Source organism: Bactrocera neohumeralis, chromosome 2, assembly GCF_024586455.1.
Source record: "Bactrocera neohumeralis isolate Rockhampton chromosome 2, APGP_CSIRO_Bneo_wtdbg2-racon-allhic-juicebox.fasta_v2, whole genome shotgun sequence".
Classification (NCBI taxonomy): Eukaryota; Metazoa; Arthropoda; class Insecta; order Diptera; family Tephritidae; genus Bactrocera; species Bactrocera neohumeralis.
This window is the reverse complement of record NC_065919.1, coordinates 61,241,436-61,258,551: the sequence shown is the minus strand read 5'-3', so window position 1 is coordinate 61,258,551 and position 17,116 is coordinate 61,241,436. Positions and strand designations below refer to the sequence as shown.

Genomic DNA, 17,116 nt, shown 5'->3' with positions numbered 1-17,116 from the left:
TTTGTTCTATAATCTATTTCCATCTAGACGGCAACTTCCCGCCCTTACCCCCTTGTAGAAGCCCCTCTTCTTATTTGCGAAGAACTCGTACAGCCACTTTTCACAAGCCTCCTTTGAGTTCAACTTTACACCAACAAGGGCGTTCGCCATGGACAGAAACAGATGGTAATCACTTGGCGCTATATCCGGGCCATATGGTGGATGCGATAAAACCTCTCACCCAAGCTCCCATAGCTTCTGAGGAGTCAGTAACGAAGTGTGTGGTCTGGCGTTCTCCTGGTGGAACACTACACCCTTCCTCTTGGCCAATTCTGGACGCTTCTGATCGATCGCCCGCTTCAAGCGGTCCAGTTGTTCGCAGTAGATGGTAGAATTAAGAGTCTGGCCATATGGGAGCAGCTCATAGTGAATGATTCCCTTCCAATCCCACCAAACACACAACAAAACCTTCCTGGCCGTCAATCCCGGCTTGGCCACTGTTTGGGACGATTCACCGGCCTTCGACCACGACCGCTTTCGCTTGATATTGTCGTATGTGATCCATTTTTCGTCGCCAGTCACCATCCGCTGCAAAAATGGGTCGATTTCGTTCCGTTTCAGCAGCATATCGCAGGCATTGATTCGGTTCAGAAGGTTTTTTTGCGTCAAATCATTCGGCACCCACACATCAAGCTTTTTGTGTATCCAGCCTTCTGCAGATGGTTTAAAATGGTTTGGTGACTAACTCCCATCTTCTGGGCGATGCCACGAGATGCCACATGCCGGTCTAACACTATGTTTTCGTCACAGGACTTCCGCCGGGGAGCTTATGCATGGTGTCGTTTTCACCCGCTCTGAATCGTCGAAATCATTGCTCCGCAGTTCGAAATGATAGTGTACCATCCCCCAAAACACCATTAATTTTTCGGAACGTTTCTCTAGCGAATTTGCCTTTAACGAAGGAAAACTTTAAAGTAGCGCGAATTTCGGCGTTAGTGAACTCCATGTTTACATGTCTATAACTGTTGAACACAATATCCAAACTAATCATGCATAGCGTCGTTTTGTAGATTATGTCAAGACCTTCCAAAGATATATAGTATTGCCAGGTAGGAGCTCTGTAGCGCTTTATACATAGCCGCGAAATTCAGAAGACAAAAAGGCGGAAGGGAGATATTTGACAACCTACTATATGGAGAGCAATTAAGACACAGCAATAAGACGACACTAACTGAAGTGCAACCGGTGTTCCGGTTCCGGTGTGAAACGAAAACTATTATAAATGGAAAAAAACGACATAGAAAAGGGTGCGGACTTTATGAAGGTTGACTCAGAAGTAGTTATTATTTATGCTTTCGGCTTAAAATTTAGAAATTCAACCCAAAAAATCAAAATATAATAGAACAGCAAATATAATAGTTATAATATCATAAAGTGTTTTGGTACTGTGACCATAATTTTGTTGCAATAGATCAGCGCAAAATTTTCTTGAAAAGTTCACGTCTAAAGTTAGCACAACAATTCGTTGTGATTGATTTTCTTGTGGCAGTGTTCGGGAATTTGTCATCAAGCCGAGTTTTTCACTTCAAAAAGCCATATTTTATCAACGCGCGGAACTCTTCTTATCCATTTTTTCACATTAGTAAAAGTTGCTTCACTCAATATGATTTAATTCGAATAGTGCCATCTATGTGTCAGGTCTGAATTTTTCAATTAACCTATTTCACTCTAATATAAGAGTGAAAGATAGAAGTTCGATTTCTTTTTCCTAGAACAAATGATCAAAATTAGACCGTACCTAGCGCTCTAGACTAGTTCTACTCGTTAAGGGATCTACTCGAATTTTCAAGCTACCATCGTATATGCCACCAGTCAGTGTCACGCTAAAGCAAATCTCGTTTGTTTTTACTATTGTCACCACACCTGATTGACAATGCAACAGTGCTGTCACGCTTATCGATTTGCCAATTGTTGCATATAGCTTTTTGAAAATGGAGGAAATACATACATATTTACATGCACACCTGAGCAAGAGTGCACCGTTGTTTGAAGGCTAGCTGAAGCGATGCAAAGCAAGTCTGCATACACGACAGCAGCGAAGTGGTTTTTGCAGATTTCCGTGGTGCGAGGCGAGCAACAGGCAGGTGCAACACACAGACGGGCGCAACAATTGAATTTACGCAACCAGCCCAATCAAGTTGTAGCAATTTACAAAAGAGGCAAAACAACTAAACAAATGCACAGCCAAAGCTTGCGCAAAAACACCAGCAACAATTTCATGAGCTGTTTTTGCAAACGCTTCGTAACAACAATAACAACACCATGCGAATAGCACAATTCGCTAACGGCACCGCAGGAGTAAGAAGAAGCAACGAACATAAGGAATGAAAGGGCAGCAATTAGCGCTTGCATAAGCTACGTGTACGTGTGCGTATATACATATATGTGTCTATGTAAGTGTATGGACACGAAAGGATAAGCCGATGCACAGGCACACATGCAAAGTAGAACACACAGCCTGCTTTCTTGCTTGCAGCAACACGCGCGTGTTCTAATAACCACAACAACAACAATAATATAGCCATCAACAGAGCACGTGCGTACACAATCAAAACATTACCCATACCAACATGTTGTTGCGTCTCGATATTGTTGGCAGAGTTTTCGAAATGAACGTCAAGCCGCCTGCAACAGGAGACACACATACATATACGTAAGCCTATAGCAGGATGCTCGGCTGCCGAAATCGCAAATTGAGCGCTTGCGCAGTGCGTTTTCGAACTCGTTTACGATTCATTTACGATATAACGGACGCAAGCAAACACGCGACGCGCAAAGGTAAGCAGCAGAAGCAGTAGCACACAACATTACACAAATACAGCGTAAAATTGCAGAAGAAAGCGCCTTGGTCTGCGGTAGCAGCAATCAAGAGCCAACAGTTGCGCGCAAATTTCGCACAATCCCTTCCTCCCTGGCAGCTGTCGCGCGGTTGGGGCTTTCAGCGTCCACAACGGAGGTGTCCTTTAGACGCTAGCAGCTAGAACAGTCCACGTTCGTCCGTTGGGCTGTACGCACGTGCCCGTTTCTGCAGCGCTTTTGGTGTGATTTAGTTTTGGTGAAGAAACACTTACAAAAAAAATCAACAGTGGTTAACTTTGAAACTTACATGGTAGGTGAAGTTGTTAAAATGAATCAAATCTTAAAATAGAATAGCAAATGCGCTTAGGAGTGCGCGCGGTTAGTGTAACGGCATTGATGTTAGTGCATTCTTAATAAGAGAGTGATTTAAAACATTTTTAACGGAATTTACGCTTATGTGTATTTAACAAAATAATTATTTAAAAAACGTGAAATAAAAACAAAAATTAAATTAAAATATATAAATAAAATACTCCGGAGGAAAATGTTATTAATTTTATATGTATAATATTTTAAAAGTGTAAAAAAAATTAAAAAAAAATTAAAAAATTATTTAAGCCCATAATAATAGTTTTAACACAATACTAATTGACGAGTAGTCCAAAACAGAACTGGTTAAAAACTAGTTTATAATTTATTTTTATTAGTTAAAAACTTTCATGAGCTTTTAGTTATAAATTTTTAATGAGAAAACGGAGAAATTGAAAGCAAAATATTTTTTAATTAAATATCATTTACTGCAATTAATCATTATTTGCCAAATTGTGAACATTTTGAAACCCAAGATCTTTCACTGCACCAGTGATTCCATTTTTCGCCGCGGAAAAAACAAACAGAAATCAACCAACTTCTTCGTAAAATTAAATACGGTTGAAAAAAAAGCGAAAAATCAAACATTAACAAAATGGCGGGATTTTTGAGAGTTAATTAATTTTGCAAAAAAATATGGTCGTGTTTGGTCTTCCAAAATTCAATTTTTGACCGCTCAAAAAAACTAGGAGCTGATTTTATAAAGAATTGCATATATGTATACACAACCTAAAAAATAATTGTACAGTGATCGAATCATTTGTGTTCGAGTAATTATTCTAATAAATTTGTAAAGTATAGTTTTTAGAAAAACGGGTTTCAAAACAAATTGATGGAACACTTGAATTAAGTGGCTGGATTTTAAAAAACTATAACTCAACAACTATTTATGATATCGAACCAAAATGTGAATTTATTTTTTAAGACCTGAAAAAATCGATCATACAAATTTCAAACTATTACAGATTATTTCAAAATAAAAATACACAGACTACGCGCAGGGGACTAGAAACAGTAAAACAGTGAGAAAACGCGCTAACTTCGATTTCTCTAAAGCGATAATACACTTCGCAAAATATTTCTGACAGGCACATGATTTTAATCGGCTTGATGGCATGACAGCTATATGCTATAGTAACTCGATCTGAAAAATGAAGTAAGCAACGGTGCATTATAACGGCGCAAAAGCCAAGAGTTTTCGGCCCAGAATTCCGGACTCTTTTTACAATTGGCTGCACTCATAAGACTCAAATGGTATTCCTTGTTGACAGTTTGGCCGGTAGGAAGGAATTCGAAGTGCACCACAACTCAATATATACATATTGATTGTTGACCTGCTTTGACGTGGTTTTTTCGGCTTCGGCTCATCTTTGCCACGATATACGGCCGATTGAACGTCTGTTTCAGGATAGTAAGCATGGATCCAAGATTTATCGTCAATAGTAATAGGTTTGACAACATCCTAGTAGTCGCAAAGCATTGTTTCATAGACGTTAACGCGACAATGTTTTTCGAAAAACTTTAGTGATTTTGAAATCAATTATGCTTTTACCTTTCTTATGCCAAATGATCTTTCAAAATAGTTTTCACTGATCCTTCTGATAATCCAATGATGCCCGTAAGATCTCTGTCTGTTCATCATCGATACTCAAGCACTAATTCCTTTATTTGATCATCGGTGGATGGTGATGGCCGTCGTAGACGGAGTTCGTCGTCAACGTGCTCTCGACTTTCTTTGAATAATTTGTACCAATCAACACAACATTCTGAACGATTTGACATCAGAAATTTGGCGTACAAAATTTAATGGAACTTCCTTGTTGAATAATTTCACTGATCGTAAAAATAACCCAATGCACGTTATGTGCTTGAAAATGATAAGCTAAGATTAACACTAATTATTTATTTGATTAACATTTGACACAGTACTGACTGTCATATCAACCCAGAAAAGAAAAATGTTACGTTGAATGAGTTTTCGCACGAAATTTTAATGAAAAAGTCTTACTATTTGTTGCCCATAGTACAGTACAAAAGTTTTCCTTACAGTTGGTAGTGGTACGTATATGGATGAGCGATATCACATTTTAAAATATTATTTCCGCGATAATAATGACTCTAACTCTCGATGAAACCGGATTTTTTTACTTTTTTAGGATAACCATTATTTTTTAATTGAATTCAAACAGCATCTTGGGGTTGAAGTTAAATTATTTAATTTTGTTTGTTTGATGTAGTGTGTTAACCGTCCGCTTATTGTTTACTTAATCACATTAACGACATTTCATAACAGTTAAAACACGTTTTAAAATAAAGAAAGTCTGTTTTATAAATATTCCAGATACTCAGACCGTGATCTGTTTTTATTAATTCAAATTCATTTACAAATAAATCGACTGCAATTCATTTCCAATTTGAATTTCAATCAAATAAAATTGTATTCTTTCGCCATTAAAAAATCATCAATTGTGTTAGTGCGGTTGTGGAAGTGTGAATGCTGTGCTCGCTTCGTGACTCGGTGCAACGGCTGTGTGGCGGTGGCAATCAGCGCGGCGTGGCGGCAAACACGTGTCTGCAACAGAGCGACTGCACACAGCTGCAAAAATAACATCAAACAACAGCTGACATAAGTACTGTTGCTTTGGCTTGTCTATGTTTGCGCGTTCGTGAAAGTGTGTGTATATATGTGGCTCTCGCGCGGATATTGAATCCGATTTCTCAGTAAGCAGCTGATTTGCGAGCACGTCAATAAATGAGCTAGACAAATATATCCAATAACACAGTGCACAACAACAACAAGCTTGAAAACGGATGCGAAAATCATTTGAAAGCTCAATGCTCGTGAGAAAAACGGATGAAAAAGTAAATAAAAAAGTAATAAAAAAATAATACAATAACAATCCTTCTAGCTCAGTTTTTGCAACTGACTTTCGAAGCAACATCCTCCAGTTTGTTACTCGGGTAAGTGAATGAAGTCTATAAAGTAGCTGCATCCGCTGTTGGCAATTTCATTGCTGCGGAAGTAGACGATTATCGCTAATTGATTGCTAATAGGAAATGGAATGTAAATAGAATGAGATCGGCGTGAGCGTGGGTAGTAGGGCTCATAAGCAGAGTCAAATGATGAAGTGGCAAATGTAAAATGCTCCTTTCACTACCACTGCACCAATTACCGTTTAATTTAGTTAGTAGGATTAAGCATACATATGACTTGCAGGCATAACAGATGTGGCAAAAGTCTGTTGGAGAAAATTCCATATAAAACAAATTAAACAAACATTAAATAAAAATTTCATAATGCTATATGTATATAAAACTATACAGATTGTTATCGAGTGGTAACTAAGTAAACAATTTTGTTTACATTCATAATCGGATTAAGATTAAGGCTTTTATTTGTGTGTAGAAAGTCCAAATAATTTGCTCATATAAAAATAGGTAACCAAGAGGCAAGTATGGCAAAAAAAGTACAAAACATCAGTAAAATGTAATGTTAAAAAACAAGTAAGGAAGGATTCAACCCATTTTTGATACACAAAGCTACCATTGTCAGGAAATAATTCTCTCTGAATTTCAATTATATGGTATATCCCATAAAATGTCCGATATTTTCGGTCAAAATTCAACTATATATACCGGGGTACATGTATTCGGTACCTAGGGGCTTGAATAGTTATGGCTGGATTTGGGCAAAATTATGGTCTTATGCCACCTTAATAATAATTTTAAAGGAATTATTAAAGCAGAATTTTATTCTGTCATAAAATGGAAATGGAGTCTGATATTGTGCTATAAGCGAAGGGGGAGTGGTCGTCTACAAATGGCGCGTAATCGGACTATAATTTCAGCCATGTTCGCACTGTGGCATATTTTAAAAGCCATGGCAAGCTAAGCCCTTTTTTTAATTTCATAGCATTATAGTATTGGAAGTAGTACAAGTATATAAATGTGCATTTACAAGCTTTATTCATGTCTAACATTTATATGACTTAAGAAGAGCTGAAAAAGTTTATAAGTCGTCGAAAGGGAAAATATGGATACTCTCCCATTAAATCAGCGTCTCCCAATGGGGTTGGCGTCAGCTCCTGGCGGCCAAGTTTGTTTACGGATTTGTGTCAACATTTGTGACATAACTGCATCTACAAAAGTTTACCGTTTGGTGCCGATTGTGGTATGGTGGCATTACCGGATCTTACTTCTTTCGAAATATGGCAGGAAATGTCGTTACAGTCATTAGCAAACAGATTTTTTGCCGAAATTTGATGAAATCGACGCGTATGATCTCTGTTTCTAACAATCGTTTATTTCGTGAAACGGTTCAAGCAATACCAACATTTTATTCAAATTATAAATGGCATAATATTATTTGTTTAATTAAAGACCAGAAGAAGTTCGCAAGAGAAGGGCGGAGACCACAGATTTCACTCTCGCTGGGCACTAAATTTTTCTAACATTTCGCCAGGCTGAATATGCTTCCATCACAAGGTTTTCACTTGAAATAGTGACCAAACAAAAGCAACAAAAATTTGCATAGAGAAACTATATGGATAAGACGTGAATGTAAAGATTTCTTTATGAGACAATATGTCTTTATGGTTAAATTATGCAGAATGATAAGCGGACCTTCGCTAATGCCCTAACTAGCCTCCACTTAAATGCTGTGAAATCTGGTGACCTTGTATTGGTGACGTATGCTAAAGGTAAACTTGCAAACTTTAACCGATTTGTATGTGTTACCCAAAGAGGTAAAAGTGGGCATAAATGAAAGTGAACAAAAACGAAAATTTGCGTATATGGTATATAGAAGTTCTTGTTATATTATATATAGAAGTACAATGTGTTGTATATAGTTATATGTATGTTTACAAATGGATATATGCTTGCTAAGCTTGTTCATCCATTTCGTTTCATTGTTGTTGTCTTGCGACTTAGTAAACCGGAAAAACACAGACATCGATTAGACCGTTTGGGCGCACATATGCGCAAAACAAGGCGAAGCAGAAAGAGGAAATTGAAAAAATCATTTTCAGATTTCGGTATTGTGCAACGCTTGTCTACTCAGCATATAAAAAGTGTGCAATATTATATGACATATGCTCTTCTGTAGATATTAATTGCATTCTAGGGTAGTCCAATACAAACAGAAAGAAAAAAAGAAGTATTAAAAAAAAATGTTAATAAAACTTAAGTAACTAGTTGGAACGCACTTAGCGTGTTTAACCGAACACTTTTGCCTTTGGAGTATGCCAATTGTCCAACTTCAACAAAAACTGTATAAGCCCTCAGGTACCGAATATTAATACCCCAGTACCTATTATTGACCTTTTACCGAAAATATTGGTCAATGTGTCGGATGAAATTCAGGCATAATCTTTTCCTGACAATAGTGTGTCTGCGTGTTACAAATGGGTTGATTGGGGTCAATACTTCCTTTATCTCCATATACATATTATAAGGATTTTCGAACTTCTGGGTGACTTTATACCGCATACATCTGCCAATATGTGAGTTATCCTAATAAAATCGAGAAAGCATGTTTTTCTTATAACGGTGCATATTTTTGCTTGGAATGAATAAAATCAGGTTATACTTCGCCATAGACCACATATAATTAACAGGTCTTACTTATCTGAAGGTACTTCCCTCGTGCCGTTGCATACAAATTTGCTACCAAATTCCCTTATATAATAGCATTCCCATTCTACTAGGTGTCTAAAAATCTTTCGCTTAATATAAAATTCAAAATTTTTTGTGTCAAATTTTTAATGCAAAAAAAATTTCAGCCTCTAAAATAACATACGCATTCGCATCTGCCAGTGCAAACATTTTGCTGTCTCTGCATTTATGTTGGCAAACAGATGCTTACCGGCCAGGCAAGCGAGAATCAATACTTGTACAAACATACACACGGCTGTGCGTTTGTGTACGTGAGAAAACAAGATCCTTAGTTGCCTCGCAGCTCATTAAACTCATATTTAATTTTCGTCAGCCAAGCAACAATTGACTTATGATCCGTTTTGCACGGCATGGACACTAAGTGATTCAAAAAAAAAATTTTCTTTTTTTTTTTCGTTTGGTGCTCGGAAAAATAGTTTCCTAGACACCTCTAAGAAAGCCTCTCCAAACATGAGTTTTTAATTGTAACGGGAAGGTCCTCCTACATACAGTTTTCTATTTTTTCTTATTATCAGATAGAAAAATTTATATCTCGCTTCCAACTACTTAAAAAAATATATTGTTCCTTAGATTTTGTAGGAAATTGAATGCTCTACAAAAAAGGTCTACTAAGTAAACCCAAACGTTTAAAAGAAACTAAAAGTTAAAGTTTGATTATTTTTGGGAAAATTTTTTATTTCTTATGAATTTTATAACTCAATGAAAAAAAATTATTATGGGTGTCTAGGAACCTATTTTTCCGAGTACCAAACGGAAAATTTTTTTTTTTTTGAATCACTCTAATGGACACAGCTAATTTTAGTCCATGAACGTGGAAATTCGTGGAAGAAATAATGAATAAATTTGATGCGAAATAAAATTGATAAGAATACATACTTGTTTACGAGTATAGCAGCCTACTTTTTGCTCTTCCATCAAAGCCACACAAACTCTATTCACGGTCGAGCAGCTTACGCCGTGTAACGTCTGGCCGCAGCTTGTGATGAATGCTTTAATTTTCAATCGCCTTGATTTATTTGATCACACATAGTGCTGACGAACAGCACAAAATAGCCCAGTTGCCTATGGAGGTTTGCCATGGTGTATACGCAACGTATTGTAAACAAGCGTGGCGGTGTGCCTTCTATTGAAACGCTTCGCGATTGTCATTTCAGGCATGCAAATTTAGGAAAACGGTCGAAGAGAGAGAGGGAAAAGAAAATATATAAAGCCACAAAATAAATGCAAAATAAGAGTTTCTCGTATAGCGAAACGCCGAAAAAAGGAAAAAGAAATTATGTACCAAATAACCAGCAACAAAAACATACACAGATACAAATACATATATAAAAGGCTTTGTTTTGTCCATGAAATAGCAACAAAGACTGTGCCACCAATTAAGTGGTAACTTCTATGATTAATTTCCTTTGTTCACTTTGGCACTTTCGCACGATAATATTGTCATTTTGTATTAAAAAACATTCAAGGCGAATGGGGTGGCTATTAGATGTCCATATACTTACACACTAACATTCATACATGCTGTTATAATGGCAATGAATTGGTAAATACAAGTATTGCAAGGAGAAATCGTGCGGTGAGGTCTTGAAGGTTATGTTAAAGGAGGAACTGTTAGTTAATCGATTATTGGGTATGAATTTGTAGCACATTTGGCATTTGTGAGTATTTACAAAATGCTGCTGGTTCCATACATACCTACAAACGCACATACAGCTATAAAACAGTACAGTAAACAAATTACTGCGGAAATCTAACTGTTGTTTAGGAATTATATACAATTAGAATTAAAAAAAAAATGTTTTTTTTAGTTTGCTTTCCTAACCGCAAAACGTCTTTTTTGAGAGGAGCTCTCGGTGATTAGCTATAATCCTTTCCAAATAAATTTTGTTTATTAGTACTAAGTCCTAAAATACAGTTAAAAGATACCATAATATGTGCACGAATTATTGAATCAATAAATTTAAGTGTTTTCTCAGAGAAGATTCTGGAAAATTCGTTTTTTCGGTATTTTAACGGTTTATCAGCCCGTAAAGCAGAGTTTACTATAAATAAAGCTTATTCAAGAAATTACTAAAGACAGCTTTATATGTATATGAAGTCATCAGATTCGTAATTCCAGTTATATTTTGAATAGTATTTTATAAATCAATATTTTCTAAGTGCTTCTGGAAGCAGAATCGATTTTTTTTTTGTTTATTTCCCATTAAATATTTTAATAGGATAATTTAAATATTACTAACTATGTTCAAATTCCTAATTTATGGTCGAAAAATTAAAAAAAAAAAAATATTTCCATAGTAAATTAAAAGATACCGTCTAAATTTTAACAATTTTGTAGTAAACGGGTATGATCATAACGAAGGCTGAACAAATTTGAATATTTATCTACTCGCCCACTAAGTTCCAGCTTAGTATAATAGTTTTGTTCTCCTAACGGTAATAACACCTACAGCTAATTGAGATAGAAATAAGATTATATTTGTACAAATGATCGGAATGACGAAACGACCTGACTTCTAGTCTAGTCAAGACTCTTTGTTAGTCCATGCAAGCAATAAATTGGGAAAAATTTTAGATAACATTAAAAATTTGATACACATGTTTCTTGTTTGTTTTCTTAAGAATATTATTGCTCTAGATCGGACAAAAAATATTGTTAGCCATTAACTGAATTAAAGGGATTCTCCAGCTCGTTGTATTTTTTTTTGAAGGCCTATAAATGCTTTAAGTCTCATTTCAACGGCTAATGGATTTGTATATTCCTGCTCCATTGTGGAATTATGTAAAAGAACACACCGTAAACAAAATGAAACTTTTTGCACTTAATGAAGTTATGGTCATTGCGCAACTACTTAAGGGTATTTACATTAGCGCTAGTGTTTTTGCAAACCGAACACACTGGAATAGTTCAAGTCAATATGTGTAGGTACACATATTGCAGTAAATTTTCGGGCGCTGCTCGAGATGTTGCATTTGTGGACAACTGAAAAGTTGTTACAAACAATTATTACCACCATAATACTGGTGTGTTGTCAGCATTTGGAGCGGAATTACAGTTCATTCTAAAATGTCAGCACGTCAACATAAAGTTTATTGTAGTCAAACTGTTGTGAAAAGTGGTTCCAACAAATGCCAACTATTTAATGTGAACAAGTAGATATGAATACGGTCGTAAAAAGAAAATAGTTTCATTTCAAGTGTTAAACAAGATGGACATGTCGGAGTACGTTATACATAATGAGTAAATTATAAGGCTGTGTTGCTCTTTTTGTTGTTTTTGTTATTTCGCAAACAACTTTAGGTAACGTTCTTTGGCTGAAAAAATCATGTCCGCTCAAGTTATGTAGATACTACTGTAGCATAGACGGATTTTATGTTACTCATACGCCATGATGTTCGTCTTATAATTGTAATTATGTGAACATAAAACAAATAATAGAAACAAAACAAAATTTTACAAAACTACTAGAATACAAGACTTCATTTTTAATTTCGATCTTTTTGGGAAAATAAGGCAATGTCTCCGCAAGTCATCCTTTCAAGTAATACAAACTACTAATTTTTTGCATTTCATCCTTACTCAGATCTAGGAAAAAAAAACTCAATAGCTAAGGAATAATTTCAAAAATGTGTATAAAGTAGGTAATTCCCTTCTAAATTGTTTAAAAATTATTAAAAAAGATGAACAAATTTTTAGTTTCTCTATATAATCGTAATAGTTTCACTTGAATATCCTTGATTTGGTATTTAAAAAAATGTATTCATGATCATAAAGGTGCTAAAAAACTCAAAATAAGAAAATGTTTGTAACAACATATATATACAGACCTGACATTATAAGCACTCGGATAAAGAGCTTTACTCAAAACTGCCAAATAATGGCAAAGCCACGATGACAACACGCAATTACACTACTGTCAAGAAAATATAGCAACAACAAAAATATGCATACAAAAACATATAGTCAGTATTTTATTCGCAATCATTGCACTTCATTCTCTTATGGGCTACAAAACTGCCTAACCAAACAGAAGCTTCGGCTCGATATAGGTAACATCGTCAGAATGATATTGTAGTATTACACGAGTGTAAGCTTTAGAGAAAAAAATGTGAGAGATTCGCTATAAATATTTGCACTAAATGCTTACAAGTAATGTTTTGATGCTTGTACTATATCAATTTCTTTTGCTTCTGTTTGGTTTCGCTTCAATAATGATCAAAAACAGGCGATAGCCGATATTGTCAGGAGAACGCAGCGGCGAAGGCTGCGGCAAAAGCAAATGTGCAAATAAAGCAATAAACTTTTAAGCCTGATAAAGAAGAGCACGCTGCTTTTGCAGCCTATTAAATTAAAGTACGGGTGAGACCATACCACAGAGGAAGCAATATATAATGGAGGAAAGGGATGTGTATGGCCGTAAAGTGATATTTTCCCGTTTTATAACAGCGCACTGTCATGACAAATTTCTTCAGAAATTTTGAAGAATATAAGAAAGAAGTGTAATTTCCTATGATTGTGAATATAATAATGAAAATATGAGGCGAGCTGGATATATTGATGAGCGCTATTTTCTTCTTGAATTTGAACATATTAATAAAAGATGTATGCCTCTTGTTTGTTAAGTGACACACACACAGACTATTTCATACATCAATTTAAGCTTTCAAAAGACGGTCGGTCAAAAGCACAAAAACGAAAGCCATAATTATACAAAAGCTCCTTACTTTTTGTGATCCTTCGAATATAGATTTTCCTCACTTTTTTCTTATACTAAGTTATTCACCAAAGTATCCGTTCTTTTTAGTCTTTTTGTATTTTCGGTTGCAAGTGATACATAAATATATACCTTTAGTGCTGTCGTGTTGAAACATTTCATAAAATATTAAGCCCACTCACGCGCGCTGTGGAAAGCGCAGGCTCTTACGCCGCGAACAGGCACGCCCATGGCCGCAATGCGTTGATCTAGAAGTGCCAAGCCCTAAGCAGTCATCATATTCTAGCAGTAGCAATAAAGCAATTTAGCTTTCAGCTTGATTGTTTAGCCAGCCTACATTTACATCGGCTATTCCACTAACCCATTAGGCAACCAAGCAGACGACTTCAACTAAACGCAGCCTTTACTCATCTGTTTGCCACCCGAAGACATTACGAATCGCATGCAGACAACCTAAAATCCAATCTTCTTAAGTATTTGCGCTATGTGCCATATCTCGTTCACTGTTTTCTCCAATGTTGCGTGTAAATATTCAACAAGAAATCGCTAACCGCCCTCTGTACTCAGGCCAACTTCTTTCGGGGAGCACAGGACTCAATGCTGGGTGCAAATGCCTGTGTAACGCACAATCGCTGCCTGAATTGCGCCACAAACATTTTCAGCACCGGCAGCCATATGGTGTGTGGCACATCCGTTGCCTGCCGGCATTGACTGCGTGTTGTGCCCTTCCGGCAGCTGTGGGATGCAACCTACCATAAACAAACGTCGCTGATGGCGTGTCATACACAAATGTATATGCATGTGTGCAACAACACTTCCAGCTGTGGCGTTTATGACACGAGCGAGGCATTCGTTTGGTTACAGATAAAGTTTGTCGGAGTTGCGTGTATTTGCCTTAATATCATCACCAATGGCATTGATCGTAATGAAGTATTAGCAACCACGGTGTCGAAGGAGCCGTTATAGTGGACGGTGTGTTAAATGCTGCAGTCATTTTCATTGATAAATATCTCCGCCGAGTAATCAACATTTTTATAGTCAATTTGCCTTTCACTTCAATTTACAATAAATATGTACGAGCAATGCTGAAAAGGGGGTAGCAGCAAGACACAAATCGAAGGATAGATGAAAACTTAAGGAGGAACAGAAATTTCTGAAATCGGCGAAAGGGGAATATGCCGGATTAAAATGATACTCGAAGTGTGAAAGCGAAAAAGTCGAAAATGGATAAAAGAAATAAAAAGCCAGGGAAAGAAATATAGCCAAAAACGGCAACAAGAAAAAATCAAAAAATTCTAGTATAGCTGGTGTTGCCTAATAAAGTCACCTAATGCTGCTGAATTTTTGAAAAATGTAACGGAAATCAGTAGCAGCAGATAGGCACCTTTAAAGGATTGCGACGCATATCAGAGGTACAGAAAAAAGGAAAGAAGGAAAAAATATAAAAATACATAAAACATTAAAGAAAATCTCTGGCGTCTAATAGACTTTACAACTACTACAAAAAAAAACATTGTGAAAATCCTTAATCATTTCCTTACCATTCGTGAGCACAGATATTTTTCTTTGTAATTCCAAATTTTACTGCTTCATTTTGTGAACAAATAGTTGATAAATGATATCTTTAACCGCAAGTATATTTTCAAATATACTTACTTGTATGTATTTGCATGTTTTGTTGATAAAAAATTTTAGAATTCCTCCATTGTTCGGGAGGTAAATCGATGCACTGTAAATGGCTGCTTCAAGGCATAAAGAATTCAATTAGATTTTTATGTTGCTATACGGAAGTAGTATGCGAACTATTTTTAAACCTTAATTGATAGGATATTAGTTAAATTATTTGGCGATCTTTTCTCAATGGAGGGAAAGTGCACGTTGTCAGCGAGAATGTCGAAGTCATCAAATGTCAATTTAAGCCTCAAAAATGCTAGGATAAGACGCTACAGTGATCTCACTAGTCGATGTTTCCCCCTTTCCGTTACTAATCGTTAAAGTTTTACTATTAAACAGCCATATGAACGTGACAAAATCAAAATAATTTTTTATGGCTACTATTCTACTACTAGTAAACAAACTTCAATAAAATCGTGGATTAAAAATTGCCAGGGCGGTCGTTTGTCAATTATTTGAGCATAAAAATTCAGTAAAAAGTGATTCCACATTTCAACATTTTCGTGTTTGAGCGCTCATAAAACCAAACATGAAGTAAATGAAAAAAAATTTCCAATAACCAAAAACAAAAACAAAAACATAAGCATGTAGTCAGTTTTGCACCATCCATTATTCGTGCTTGCTTTAGTTCTCAACAGTTTATTATCAGCAGTAGACTTGCAGATTTCTCATAATATGTTTTCTTTGTTCAATATTCATTGTCTTAAATAGTTCCTAATAGTTTAAAATTAATATCGTGAATTGGCAAATTAGTATCTACATTCCTAATAAAAAATGAAGATCGGGCCATATTTTTCAAAAACTAATTTCAATTTCTTTTACAATCGATTTAACCTTGATCTGTTTTATTGTAAGGTATTCTTATTTCTACAAATCATACAGATCCTATAGTAGTAAATGAAATTTGATTGGCATCAATCAATAGGCTTGATAATCCTTGTGAACCTTCTACACCAATTCAATATATTCACAAATTGCCCAGCCATCAATTACTAATTTAATCCCACAAGCGCTCTTCATATTGGTTGGAAACCTGCTGGCACGAATACACGATCATATTTGAAAGTAGAAAAAGTCACAAGCATCCAAAAATGTTAAATAAGGTTACTAAGTAGTAACCGTAGGTTATGTGTTTGTTCTGAAGCATTGTTTTTATGATATTCATAATTTTTTTTTTTGGTTCTTCTGCCATCACTTTCATACCAAAGCAGTGATTTTACGAATTTCGATTTGTCTACTTTGGGAACGATATATTTTGGCCTAAAACTGCGTGAAATCAAACTGTCGTTTACAGTGGTGATTGTCTCATATTAGGCAAGTTTTGTATGATCCTTCTCTCTAACTGGTTTACGTTACCCAAAACCTACTCTATCGAATAGGTAGATAATAATAAACTATACCACCATTTTTAGTGACTTTGTAGTAATAAAGCTACCATAAGCACAACATTTTAACGAAAAAATTCTTTATTGTGGAAATCATAAGCCAACTCTCTTTTAACCCAATTGCTTTTTGAAGCCTTCTCTGGCCAATATAAGCACGTGGTTCATATTTTATGTAAACGAAAGCAAAAAGATGCAACAGAATAACAGGGAAAGAACAAATCGAATAAGGAAAGAATAACGCCAATATGACCCTTATGAGGCAGTGGAAAGGTTCCCTAACTAAATTAAGCACAAAAAACCGTAATTGGACAACATCTGTATTTTAAACAGCAATTAGCTGTTTAATTAAATCATGCTGTTAAAGTTAAAAGCTGGGTAAAAAGGCCATTAAAATTAATGGAACCCTAATTTTTAAATGAAAATGAAAGCGGAAAATTCCAAAGAAAAACTTTTGTTCAA

At 35.7% G+C, this 17,116-nt stretch overlaps 1 long non-coding RNA gene across 1 annotated transcript in view; it reads left to right on the top strand.

Annotated features, from left to right (window-relative positions):
• Positions 1-3,044: 3,044 nt before the first annotated feature.
• The window catches only part of LOC126767080 (uncharacterized), a 105,633-nt gene continuing 91,561 nt past the window's right edge, over positions 3,045-17,116 (top strand). Inside the window, exons 1-2 of the long non-coding RNA XR_007669013.1 lie at positions 3,045-3,148; positions 5,549-6,168. This is a non-coding gene — a long non-coding RNA (uncharacterized LOC126767080). The remainder of the gene's footprint in view (positions 3,149-5,548; positions 6,169-17,116) is intronic.